General features: G+C 41.3%; 1 protein-coding gene across 2 annotated transcripts in view; it reads right to left on the reverse strand.

Annotated features, from left to right (window-relative positions):
- MCTP2 (multiple C2 and transmembrane domain containing 2) overlaps positions 1 to 12,888 on the reverse strand; it is a 262,919-nt gene extending 250,031 nt beyond the window's left edge. The window contains exon 1 of one of the 2 annotated variants that reach the window (XM_010371429.2): positions 12,748 to 12,888. The gene's annotated coding sequence lies outside the window, so the exon portion shown is untranslated. The remainder of the gene's footprint in view (positions 1 to 12,747) is intronic. The other variant, XM_030930371.1, reaches the window with a different exon arrangement.
- Between the last annotated feature and the right edge of the window lie 1,501 nt (positions 12,889 to 14,389).

The following is a 14,389-nucleotide window of genomic DNA, read 5'->3' on the forward strand; positions in this document are numbered from 1 at the left end:
AGGATCCTGCAGATAGCTGGAATCCCCCAGCATGTTGGGACTAAGAAAGGGCAGCAGGTGAGGCACCCAGGAAGCACTCATGAGAAGCTGACTGATGTGCATCCAATGCCCTCTGAACTGATCCAAATGTTTCAATCAAAGGAGAAAAAGCTGCTGCAGATGAATTAAAAGGAATCACATGCACTCATGCACACACACACACCTCCTAAGCCCTTTTTTGGCCTGTGAATCTACAAAGGTTTTTAAATATAAATTAATAAACTCTTCCTACACTCATGTGAAACATGATTTAATGAATATACTTCTCAACCTGTGTGGGACGCATTAACGTGACATTTGCCCAGATCATGGGAGTCTGTCTCAAAATACTCAAAGGGGTTACTCACTATCAAAGATGGCAGTCAGCACTCATTAGTATTTATAAGGCATTCCATTATAGCAGCATCTCTCAAATGAAAAGGTAAAGAACACTTATCAATATTAAAACCATCATCTTTTAAAAAGGTTGTATCGATTTTTCTCCACCACTCGGATTCCATCAACGCCAGCGTCAGTGCGATGAAGTGGACATTATCATGTAACAGCTTAAATTGATAATTCCCAAATGATCTTTCCCTGGTTTTCTATCATTTCTCAGTCTGTGGATTCTGCAACCCATTTCATAGAGCCTCAGCTAGAACAAAGGCTTAGAATGATTAAAAACATCCAAATCAATCTTCCCACTGAGCTAAAATACTGCAAATGAGTTTTTAAATATGAAGTAATTATTAGGTTCTATTAAGGGAGGTAAACATGACACATTACAGGGCATTAAAGTTAAATGAGTCCCTCCACCATCAATATTACCAAACAATAAGAGCAGCAGCCACTGCAGCTACTCCTTAAGGAGAGGTCATGGTGCCTCAGGTGACAGGTACTAAGCACTTTAGAAATACTATCTTATAATCCTCGTAACTCTATAAGGTAGGTACTATTAGAAGCCTTATTTCACTGACAAATAAACTGAGGCACAGAAAGCTTAAGTAACTTTCCCAGTGACACACAGTTACTACATAGTACAGCTGAGATCCAGGCCCATCGGCTCAGCTCCACCTGCTTGACCTCTAAGCCACCTGTCCTTCAGTCTCTGACACCTCATTTCCTCTAGGTGACTGTTTCAGCGTCCATTCCTAATATGTGTAGTGTTGCAAAGGGTCCTTCAGCAAAGTTCCAAGAGGTTACGCAAGGTGAGGGGAACAGAGATAAGACTGACAGCCTCTCCCCAAGCCTTTGATAGCCAGTCCTTCCCATTCTTCCAGACTCACATCACATTTTTCCTCCCCACTCTCAGCCTACACAGACCTTATCTGCCTTTAAAAAAAATCCTCTCTGCTCCCAAGAGGTTACCACTAACAATCTTTTCATGAAGATGAAGCTTGACACTCCAAGGAGACAAGTTTTTGAAACTAGAAAACATTTCCATTTTCTCTATTGTCCCGTTTAAACATGAAATCATAGCAAATCAGTATTTTTGGCTGTGGGGGGGGGGGGTAGCAATCAGAAATGTAGGTATGTGCTCCAATGAAGCCATTGACTGGGTTTCACCTTCCAAAGCTTTCAAAGGTACTCTTTTGTCTCTATATATAGGAAACACTGTCAGCTAACCCCAGAAGTGGCCAGGCTTTCATGAAATTATACGGTAATTACCAAGAAACCACTAAACCCAGCACTGGCAATACGATATGTGCATGTCCAATACTCACTTTCTGACCTCAAAACTTAGTTAAAAATGCAAAAGGGAAAAACATCTTTAAAATGAAAATAAAAATCTAAAGTTTAAAAAAATCTTTCAGTGTCTATTGTCTCATCTCTAAAAATAACAGCCTCAACCTGGGTAAATAGACTAGATTTTTAAAATTGTTACTGGCCCAAAAATGTGCCTGTTTTTTTCTTTTAATACTGTAATTTAGTATCAGGTCCTACCATCCTTTCTCATCCTTATCCTGGTTAGAAGGCAATGTAGAAAAATCCTCAGCAGTGCACAGATGTCTGATCTCTGAGAAAGCTGCCATAACATCGTAGGCACGCACTTACCGAAACCGCTGTAGGTTTGCTTATTACGAAGAATCCAGACTCCCTCTTTCCCTTGAATAATAGAAATTTATGAAGTATCTATTATGTGCAAGGCAGTCTGCATGTATTATTACTATCCACAGGCATCTCAAAGTATTTTCATCTCCATTTTACAAATGAGAAAACTGAGTTCCAGAGATGTCAAAGTCCTACAGCTAATATATGGCAGAACTAATACTTGAGCTGGGGTTTGTCTGAATTCAAAACCCAGACTTTCCCCGGTAGCAAGGTGGTTTGAGAGAGCCATAGGGTAGGCCTTCATAACTTGCTCACTGGAGTGGAAATTTTTTAAGTGGTTCCACTCTGCACCTACCTCCTCAGAAGTGGCCTACAGGAAGTCTTGTTGAATGGAGAGAATAACTTGGAACCTTTTCTTTCCTTAATCATTTCAACAACCATACACAGTAGTGCTAATTCTCCCGATCTCAAACTAATAAAATGTAATAATAAACACCAGACTTTTAAAAAACTATAAAATATTAAACAAATTCAAAGTCTGTTTAATATTCTCAGGTCCAAGGATAATTTTTTAAATGACACTTTAAAGACAAAAATAAAAAGCCCTATCATCTCACCACCGAATTAAACCTGGTAACCTTTTTCTTTTAAGGTGGGTATGCCTTAGGAAACTGTAATTGTGCCTAGAGGCACAGGATGAAAAGTGACTTAGCTCAAACCAGACCATCTTCACAAAGGAAACACGAACCACTAGTAAGTTTCTAGCACTCATTTCCAGAAAAAAAAAATATATATCTGTATTCATACATCAGCACATAGTACTGTTCTATACTATTTTATCCTATGCTTAATCACATAATTTAAAAAGCAACAATAATACAAACGCCTTGTAAGTACTAAGTCAATCAGCTCTGACCCACAGCCACCAGCAAAAAAATATCGACAGGCAAGAGCTGGTTTTCCAACTGGCCAGATTTAGGATATTACTACAAACCATGGAAACGACCAAAATCGCACAAACAAGACATCCAGAATTGGTCAGCAAAATTTACATTAGAAAATAGCTTAAACAAAAATACAAAATTACCATTCATAACCTATAGTAAAATGGCTTCTTACTGGAATGAATATAAACAACAGTGATGAGTGTTCTCAAAAGCAGATGAGGCTGTGCCCGGGACATCAGATTATAGTGTTCCAGGGAGTATTAGTTACATTCTTCCACCACTTTCCACTGCCATTTACACCAGCCTCGGCATCTGCTCTTACATCCTAGAAAGCCACAGACTCTACGTGAAACTAAAGGAGGATCCCTAGGAGATATCTCAGAAGCTCTGCTGGGGATAAGTGGAGTATTCAGAGAAGTAACCCCAGCTTCTCGAAGACCACCATAACCAAAACATCCACCACATTTGTATACTCTGGATCCTGAAAAGATCTTATTTGATAAGTGTGTCTTAATGCTACTACTAAATACATACCAAAAAAAGTACCTTGATCTAATCAATAGCACCACAAGAATTTTTCTGGGTTTTGAAATGCCAACATCTGTATATACTTAAAAGGTTACCTCATTCAAAAGCATAAAAACACAATGAAGTTGTTCTCACGTGAACACTTAGGAATTAAGTGTAGTAATATTTAGATGTGATTGCTAGCTTTGTTACACAAATCTACCAATCCTGTTTACAGTATCACTTGGATCAGATAAAGGATAGGGACTTTTCCAGATTACCCAGCTTCATATATACACAGTCATCTGGCAGGAAATTGCTCTAAAATGACATATTCATCAAGACCATGCTGCATTTATCTTCACAACAGGGTTCAGCGGGATTCCAAGTCTACATGGAAGTGATTTTAAAGCCTCCCCTGTCATGAAGGATTTCACCTTTGCACTGAGCCTGGGAATGCACAGAACAGCTACTTCCAAACTCAGGAGGTAGAGGAATTTCTGAAATCTTAGTTGGAATGGGTCTTGGAACCCCTCAAGTCTTGTGGTGAAATAATTTCCCTGGGATACAAAACAGAGTGCAATGGTTGAAATGGTTGAAACAGCACTAGCTTGAAATCAAATACCAGGGGTGGAAAGCAAAAAAAGACATAGGCCAGATGTCCAACCCAGTTGGGTGACCTTGTGCAAGTTCTAGGTTTCTCTGAGTTTCAGTGTTGCCTTCAATAAAATGGGGATGATTTCTACCTAGTATGGTTCCTAAGAGGATTAGCATGACTAAGATAATGCTACCACCGAGTAGAGGCTCAGAAATATCAGGTAGTTGGCACACAAAATAAAATATACAGCAGCTAAATCTGTATGTCCTGTAAACTAGGAAAGCAAAAACTTCTACAAAAAAAAAAAAAAAAACTACCACTGAAAAGGCACAGCCTGACAACTGAACACAAAAACTAAATAATAAAGTAATAATTCTGGATCTTGGGCTCATAGTGACAATGCTAGAAACTGACACATGGCTTTGGAAAGGAAATTGGAGAGGAAGTAGTTAATAAAAGGACCAAATACCAGTCTGTTATTACTGATCAGGGCCACACCTATCTGATCAAACATAATTTGGGGGCACACAAATAGTTCATGACATTTAAAAACAATTCATCAGATACTTTCCAAGCCTCACCATGTCTTTTGGTTCAAATATTAACAGAGAAAACTTCCCAAGAACCTTCTTTCTCATTCTTTGCCAAAGCTACATGTCTCTTGCCAACTCACATGAGGCTTAAGGGAGTGAAAGAAATGTCAGATAAATTCTACCTGTTTAGACAGGCCTAAAATGCTGAAGGCAACTTCCGCCAGGGACTCCTACAGAATTCAAAACATAGCACAATGTCAGAAAAAGTAGATGATAAACATGCCAACGAGGAGATAAGGAAGACAGAGGAGGGAGCTCATGTAAGTAGACCTAAAGGAAATGGAGATAATTATTTACTGGGCCTGTTCCAACAACAAACAAGAAACCTTCAAGTGAAGCAGTGTTGCTGTAGGACAAGGAACTCAGGACAGATTCTACCCAACAGATGTTGTCACCAATTGACCCAGTGAAAATAATAATTGAGCCTGCAGCACTCCTGAGCCCCAGGTTACTCATGAAGGGGCAACTGGAGGTGGAACAGCTGATCCCAAAGGTCATTTCCAGACTGTAACCCGAGGAAGCATATATATATCTTTTATGTTGAGCAAGATTATTATAGCAATAATGGTTATTGTAGTCCAAGAAATATAATGTTCTTTTTTGACATATTACCCAAGTTCTCAGACTAAATCCAAACATGTTTCATAATGTAAAAAGTAGTTCCCCAACCACCACCTTAAAAAAAGCATTACACAATCATTATTTTTGTTTTTGATTTTGGTGTTTTTGTTTTTTAATTTGGGTGTTTTTGTTTATAGGTTTTCTTTTTTTTTTTTTTTTTTTTTTCGCACTGTCAACTCCATTGTATCTTGGATTCCTCAAAACCCTTCACACAACATGAGCATGATCACACAGATAGGTTTAATACTTTCTTTTTAGTTTTCCCCATCAGTTCACAGACCTCTCATGAATACTCCCACTTATTACCAACTTTTCATTAACAAAGCTTAAACAGACTAGCCTAGGCTTTCAGTTCCTCAAAAGCATCCATCCACTGATTTCTCAAAACACTCCCTCTGTGCTTCTCCATCTCCTTCCTGCCAGGCCTAGGTGGCACTGCCTCTGGAAGTGGCCTTTACCACCTGCTCTCATAGTGCACTGTCCCTTATCTTTAATGAACAGCACACTTCATTGTAATCACTTGTGAAATTGTCTGGCTTCCCCTCTAAACTGTAAGCTCTGAGAGGATGAGGATCTATTTGTTTTATTCACAAAATTTCAGCACATAACATGTATAGCACATGCTCAGTGAATACTTTTTGGATAAAAGAATTTTTTTTTTCTCTCTTAGCTACTTTTTAACAGTTTTAAAAAAGCCTTCTACTTGGAGCACCTGAGAAAACCTATCTATTCCATATAAAAATACTCTAACATCTGGCCAATCTATACAATATACAAAATGGTATGATTCATTTATGATACATGTGATATACATAAAAATGTGTTTTTATAATAGAAAATAACAAGAGAATATATGATAAATGTTTTACCTCATAAAAATTATATGGGCTCAAATTCTGAACACTAGCTTTCAACAACCTCCTTGTTTACTCCTCACTCCACTGTGTCAACGAAAAGAGGAAAATATTTTAAGAGATTTATTCCAAGCCAAGTATGAGTGACCATGGCCCGTGACCCAGCCCTCAGGAGGTCCTGAGAACATGTGCCCAAGGTGGTCAGGGTGCAGCTTGGTTTTACACATTTTAGAGAGGTGTGAGACATCAATGAAATAGGTTTAAGAAATACATTGGTTTGGTCCAAAAAGGCAGAACTAAAAGTAGGTGGGGCAGGGGGTGGCTTCCAGGCTCTAGATAAATGTAAACATTTTCTGATTGACAATTGGTTGAGTTTGTCTAAAGACCTGGGATCAATAGAAAGCAAATGTTCAGGTTAAGATAAAAAACTGTGGAGACCAAGGTTCTTTTGAAGTCTTAGAGTGGCTGCCCTTAGAGATAATAGATGACAAATGTTTCCTATTCAGACCTTAAAAGGTGCTAGACTGTTAATCTCTTCAAGATAGGGAGGGCCTGGAAGAAAAAGATCTAGCTTTAACAGAGATTCTGATAGATGTACATGTTTCCCCCACAAAGGACAGCTTTGCAGGACCATTTCAAAATATGGCAAAGAAACATACTTTTGCAGTAAAATATTTCCACTTTCTTCTTTGTCAGGCAATGTTATGCCACAGTCAAACTGGAAAGTAAGTCATGATATATATGGTTAAATAAAACTCACTTGATAAGAATTTATAGTTTGTAGGGCATGACTCCCCAGACCCCTTATATAAGAATTTGGGCAGCATTTAAAAAAAAAAAAAAAAATCAGAGTTTAGTCCTGTCCTCAACTGCTTTCAATGGCTCTTGTTTGCTTTTCCACATTGAGGACCTCCTTCTACCTCCACCTCTCAAACATGGCTCTCAAATATCTCAAAGGCCAAAGGGAGTGGAGGATTCGTCTCTACCCTCTAAAGAATGAGTTCAGTTGATTTAATTATTCAGTTATTATAGCAACTGCATTATTTGATCAGTTGATAATTAGTCAATTATTCAATTACCATCCAAAGATCAGTTCTTTCAAATCTCTACATTGCCAACCTCTTTCCTGGAGTGCAGACCTTTATCCTATCCAATTATCCACCTAAAATCTCTACCTTGGGGTCATCCAGACATTTCAGACTCAGTGTCCATGAAGGTCATAATTCTCTGAAAAGAGGCTTTTCCTCCTCTAATACTGACTTATGTTATTGGCACCAAGCCAGCAGCCCAAGGCTCAAACCTGATCCGCAGGCCCAGCACCTCCCTTTTTCTTCACCCACCTCCACCTGGTCACGTGTGTAATCTTCCTAGTTATCTCTCAAATCCTGCCATACCTCCACTTCCCTAAAGCCTTAAGTCCAATAACCTACCTCCCTCCTGAGCTACAATAACTTCTGAGTGCCTTTCCTGCTGACTCACTGCCAGAGGGAGGGCATCTATTCTGTTCTTCCACAACATTACATACAAGGACTTGTATTCCGGTCCATGTGGATCATGTCTGTTTTGGTCACACTGTATCTCTTCTGGTGCCTAACATAATATTTTGCACAACTAGGCAGGCAACCAGTGATCACATGAATGAATGACTGCAAAGATGACACAGCTGGCATTCTCAGAATTAGATTCTGCTGCCTACCATAAACTCAAATTAATGTTTGTGTAAACATTTTTTTCCAGAGGGGAAGTAAAGGCACAGCAATCTTAGGTTTATACCCAAGAGTAAACCATCACTCTACACACTCGCACGCATATCCATGCCAGTATCTGTACATTCTTACTCATGCTGCCTGACACCATGGGGCTGTATGATTAAAAAAACAAAAAAAGGATAGAATCATGGGCAACAGTCTGTTTTTTTTTTTTTTTTTTTTTAACCAGGAAAAAAAAAAAAAACTGTAATAGAACAAGGCACAGCTCTTCTGAATATCTTCCAAAACATAATGAACAAATACAACATCACCTTCAAGTCCTCTGTGGCCTGGGGAGGTGCTTGGCCTCTAGGAGACAAGCCTCTGTCTAATAATGAGATCAAATCCCAGCATTCCTAAACAAGGAAACAAGGCCACCTTCCACAATCACCAGCATCACTCCCCACTGGGAAATCCATGAGCCCTTAATAATGACGCTATGGGAATTGGTATTTCCATGTAATGTAATCATTTATATGGAATCATGTCTATTCACTCATGAAATTTTAAAAGTCTGCACTAGGAGTAAATGACAATAAAGTTCTTCCTCCCTAGTGTGGAAATTTGTCTCTAATGAAAAATTTCTTAACCACAGTAGTCAGCAAATGACTAGGATTGTTAAATAGGTGCATCCCAAGCAATCCCAGGCATGCCTCTCAGCCAGCGCCAACACACAACAGTAGCATCAATGAAAATTCTACCAAGCAAAACAAAAGAGAAGGAAGGTTCTAACACCAGACAGCTTGTGCTTGAATCCTGGCTGAACCACTTTCCAGCTGTGTGACTGTGGACAATTTCCTATTTTTCTCTCTTTCAGTTTTCTCACATTTAAATCCAGGTGATCATAGCCCTGCCTTATCCAGGGTTTGTACTGAAGATTAAGAGTTGATATTTCTTAGCAAAATGCCTGGCACAACCTGAGTGCTCAATAAATGTTAGTGACAGTAATACAAATTATATTATAACACTAATATATTACTATTATTAATTTCAATTCCCTCCCAGTGATCTCCATAAGGGATTCCATGCCCTATCTGTTCTCTTAAATATTAAGACCAGTGGTTTTCAGATTTTAGCATGCACCAGAATCATCCAGAGGGCTTCTTAAAACACAGATTACTGTGCTCTAGATGCAGAGATCCTAATGGGGGTGCCTGAGAACGTGCATTTCTAACAAGTTAATCTTAAGTACATAGGCGCTGCTGGACTAGAAGAACATCAGTGGAGGAGAATGCATGGGTCTAAACCACCAGGGCTTTCATTTATTTATTTATTTATTTATTTATTTATTTATTTATTTATTTATTTTTGAGACGCAGTTTTGCTCTTATCTCCCAGGCTGGAATGCAATGGTGCAATCTTGGCTCACTGCTGCAACCTCTGCCTCCCAAGTTCAAGTCATTCTCCTACCCCAGCCTCCCAATTAGCTAGGATTATAGGCATTGCCACCATGCTGGGCTAATTTTTGTATTTTTAGTAGAGACGGGGTTTTGCCATGTTGGCCAGGCTGGTCTTGAACTCCCGACCTCAGGTGATGTACCCAACTCGGCCTCCCAAAGTGCTGGGATTACAGGCGTGAGCCACTGTGCCCGAGCACCACCAGGGCTTTTCATGGCCCTCTGCTCACTTAGAATGGCCCTCCTGGACTCCATCGCAGTAACTCCAAACTCAGCTCAAGCATCAGGAACCCTCCAGGGCTCCCATGGCATCTCTATGCAAGCCTATAACCAAAGCACTGTGATCAATGAAATCAGCTCCGTGAGACTGGGAGTTCTCGACAATCGGGACCTCACCTTACTCAGGACTTGGGACATTAGAAAACTCCCAATAAATGGTGACTGATAGTTGGAAAAGCCAATGGCCAAAGGCATCCCTGAGAAACAAACCAACCTGCAAAGTTCTCAGAACTTTGAGACCAGCTCTCAGAATTGTTCGTTGGACGTGAGTGTCCACAGTGTCTTTGCCTTCCCATCCAGCAGTCTCTTCTCTGCTCAATGGAGCATGAGTCCTTTGCCTTTAACCACAACTTTCCTTCTCACTTTTGAGCTTCAACTTTGGGCTTCTCACTACCAGGGCCCCCCGTGGGTGTGACAAGCTGCTGGGAGATGCTGAGTGTTCTCAAGGAGAGGGGAAGCCAGGTTGCAATCAGCACGCCTATTTTTGTAAGCATTTCTGGTACATTGCCCAAGATCTCCACAGAAACCGGCAGAAATCTCCAGCAAATTATCATCTTTTTCTAATTTTAAATACATATTCACTTTCACATCAAATTTTCTTAAAGAGAGTCTCCAAATTGTTTGCCATTCAGGCCTCACAAAACTTGGATCCGCCCCTGCTTCACATCCTCTATGTATTCTGCTCCTTCATCACCCACCCTGGCTCCCCATGAGAACACCTTACCAAGTCAAGTACGCTTTTATAAATACCTCCTAGGAAGGATTTAACGGCTCTGCTCCTAAAGAGGAGTTTAAGGTGTCCCGCTGGTTTCACCTTCAGGTGAAGATAGAGAAAAAAAAAAAAAAATCTGTGCCAAGATTGATGCAGGCAAAATATTCTACCTGATCCTCCCGTCACAGGCAAAGCCTTTTCTCACCAGTTAACTGGCAACAATTCAAGGTAATTTAAATACAAAACCCCTTCCATTTGTGTGTAATTACCAACAATTACAAGAAAAGTTTTAAGAAAACAAGTGCTCTCCAGGACAAGAAATATTATTTGAATTCAGAGCACTATTTTTCACTCACTTTCCATTCTCCACAGTATAATAATTTTAATTTGAAAAGTACCTTTCTGGTTTACATGCACTTAAAGAAATTGTCAGTTGTTGTACATCCTTTACTCAAAAGTCAAATAAGGAACTTGATTCCTCGCCAGATCATCACATTGTAGTACTCTGCACTTCTGGAAATAGGTTTAAGGAAAAATACATATTCGTGTGTGAGCACAGATTTACACAAAGTTCTTTCCAAGTGACAAGAGACCTCTAATCATCTTGCAGCTATGAGAAGAAATCAAGCTGAAATTGATTTCAAAGCCCACCCCGCTGAGAAACTCACTTCTGCAGGAGTCCATAGTAAAGCACACGAATAATATGAAAATTAGCTGTTCCTTCCATGTGTAACAGTGGGACTATATATGCAATTGTATTAATTGGTCCTGTTTGGATATATCAGGCCTTTCAAAATACATTAAGACACATAATAAATTTTATCTTTTAAAGGTAGCTGTTCATCTACTTGTCACAGGTAGGTCATAGTTTAACCACACAAGTGCAATGAAAACAGTGCTCACTTTATTCCTGAGGACTACTTTACCTCCATTAATCCCCAGGAGATAGGATCTATGAATATATATTTGAATTCTTATATTAAATCTGCAGGATTTACACTCTCCATCTTAGAGACAGCATGGAATAGTGAAAAAGTATGAGTTCTGCACTCAAATAGCCACATGCAATTTCTAAATTCACCACTGACCTTGTGCAAATTACTGGACTCTGCCTCGGTTCCTTATCCGCACAGGGGAATAGTATCTACTTTGTAGATTTCATAGACAAGATAAAGTGCCTAGCATGGTGCTTGGCACAGAGTTAATTCCTAATAATCTTATTTGAAGCATGATTTTGACAATTCGTATTGTTTTGGAATGACTGATCAGGTTAATGACAGATACTCTTCAAAGATTTACATTCTCCCTGCATTTAAATACTTATAACCAGCGATTTGCACAGGTGCTGCTGAGGCAAAGCGCAGCGCCATTGGTCTCTTTCTAAACACCCACCTGTGAGGAATAAGTGCCTTAAAATTCCCCTTTGTATTAATATCAACACCTGTGCTACCCCACAGACACCAGCCCGGCTCTCAGAGGTCTGCCCTTTAACAAGTGTACAACAAATATTTGTTGAATTGAAATGCTACTGACTCAAGCAAAAAATGAATGCTAATGGAAATCATAATCCATACAAATCCTTCAATAAGTGGTGTCTGAATTCTGTGCGTCTTGAAGTAGGTGTTCTAACGTCTCACGGTTCACTGAGAAGCTGCTTGGTACCTTAAGTGTTCGCACCCATGTACCTTCCAGACCAAGCTCTTGTAAGCCGCTAGAGGAGGCTGAAACCCCCAGTCAGCATCGCACAGTTCATTCAGACTACAGAAAACCTCTTTTATGGCAACCCAATAATTTAAAAAAGCCGTCAGCAACCATTTGCTGAACAAATGGACAGAGCGGTGGGGAACTAATTGCGGAAACTAATCGCCTCTCTAGTTCACCACCAACATTACCGTCGTCTTTATTTTTAACTTACTTATCTTTAGTGGGATTGAGACACTGTTACCTACGCAATTATCCCAAGGATTTCTGCTCTTGTGTCGCTCAGCAAATGTCAGCGCAAAGAATTAAAGTTGAACCTCCGGGTCTCTACGAAGAGAGCGCATCAAAGCCCACCCAGCTGAGGAACTGACCTCTGTGGAAGGAGCCCTGAACGCGGCGGTGACTAACTCCGTAGCGCCCTGGGGAGACTGAATGTGTGGCCTTTAAAGTGCAAAGAAATCCTGGGGCAGGCTGCCCTCCCCTAGTGCGCCTTCCAGTACGCCACGCCTGGATTTCTACCTCCAGTCCTCAGGACACCTTTCTGATCTCTGAACCACAAGCAGCTCCGGCGTAGTACTCCACTGAATCCTCATCCTGGACCTTCCAGGTCCCCAACTCCCAGCTTTGGTTGAGAGAAGACGCCCACCCCAGGAAAGAGCAGGCAGCGACCCTGCTGCCCAGCCCACGCGCGCTGCCAGGTGAACCCGGCACCGCCCTCACCTGTGCGAGGCTGCGTTCGGGGGCTGCAAAGCTGGGCCGGCGCGCGCCCCTCACCTGCGCGGGACCTGCAGTCACCACTCGGGAGCGCAGGGAGCAACCCTGACGCGGCGGGGGCGGGGGCATCACCGAGGGCCCCCGGACTTCCTTGGCCCCCCTCCCCCGGCCCTTGCGAGCCCCGCCTTAAAGGGGAGGAGGCGGCCGCGCGTCACCTTAGAGCAGCCTCCGACCCAAGCGCCAGCGCTGCCGCCCAGAGCTCAGTCGGGTGTTGCAAGGAGGCGCTGTGCTTGGTGCTGGGCACTGGCTGGGCGTCGAGAAGGCGATTACTTGTAACTCATTCGTCTGGGTTGGCTCACAGGAAAAGGAAGGTGTGTCCAAAAAGTCGAAAGTGAGGAAATAGGACGAGGATGGCTTGCAAACTCGTAAAGTCTTAATAAGCCGTCTTCGCTGATACTCAGAAGGGTTCTCTTCGCTGCTATAGGTCCCTAATAGATTCATGGGAAGAGAGCAGCCTCCCTTTGTAACGCCCTGACCCTGGGAAGAGGTGCCCGAGGCAGACAGCCTATTAAACCTATGCCACGTGTGCGCGACTGTGGGTGGAAGGTGCCCGCCCAGATCCACAGAACTGTTTCCTGAGCCTTGGTGCCTTGTCTATGAGATAAGGCCGGCGTACTACTCAGTTAGCCGTCCCGAGTACTCAACAGAGAACCCTAAAGACCCTCCCATGCAATTGTTGGCACTCAGTGAATATTTGCCATTTGTTCCCCCTTTCCCTTACTTTCTTTTTCTACTTTTTTTTTTTTTTTTACCCCGCTTTCCTGCTGTAATTGTCTTATTGCTCGGTTTCACTGCCTGGTCAGTTTCTTTTCCCGTCTATTAATGAGCCTAAGTCTGTGCGCTGCAGGAATTTGGGTGGATTAGGAAAAGAAATGTATGGTATGATCCATGCCTTCAGGGAGATCAGGGACTCATCTCCTGGGAAATAGTATTTTTGAAATTAAATACAAGAGAGTTACAGAAAATAACCTTAAAACGGGAATGGGACCTTTGGGAATAGGCGGGCTGTGAAACGAAGCGTTTAGTTGGTGTAATTGGTGATTAAGAGCTCCGGTTTTGGAGTCAGACCTCAAATCAAATTCTACCTGGGCAACTAATTGTGTAAATGAACGAGTTCACTTAACCTCTCTAAATTTCGACTTCAACAAACTGGTTATTTAAGCTATGAAATAGCTTAAAATAATAGCTATCTCATACTTTCTGAGAAATTAATTAGGAATTCACATAAAGTCCTCATTACAGTGTCCTGGGCCATGATAACCACTTAATAAAAGTTAGCTAATAACAATGCTAAGGTAGGAAATGGGAGAAAGAGGGATACAAATTGAGAAAACATGAGGACATGATAGAAAACAGCTGTCATCATCATGCAATTCCTACTTACAACAATAGCTACCACTGAGGAACACAACTTCACACCAGTTTCTGTGATTGGCATGTAACACGTGATCATATTGAATTTTCACAAACAGGGAGACAGTTAATAAAATCGCTGATTCAAGATGAGGAAAATAAGCATCAGAACCATGAAATAACCTGCCTGAAGCTATGAGTCAAGTTAGCAGCCGAGTCAGAGCAAGCTGAGGCC

Source organism: Rhinopithecus roxellana, chromosome 5 (genome assembly GCF_007565055.1).
Source record: "Rhinopithecus roxellana isolate Shanxi Qingling chromosome 5, ASM756505v1, whole genome shotgun sequence".
Taxonomy (NCBI): Eukaryota; Metazoa; Chordata; class Mammalia; order Primates; family Cercopithecidae; genus Rhinopithecus; species Rhinopithecus roxellana.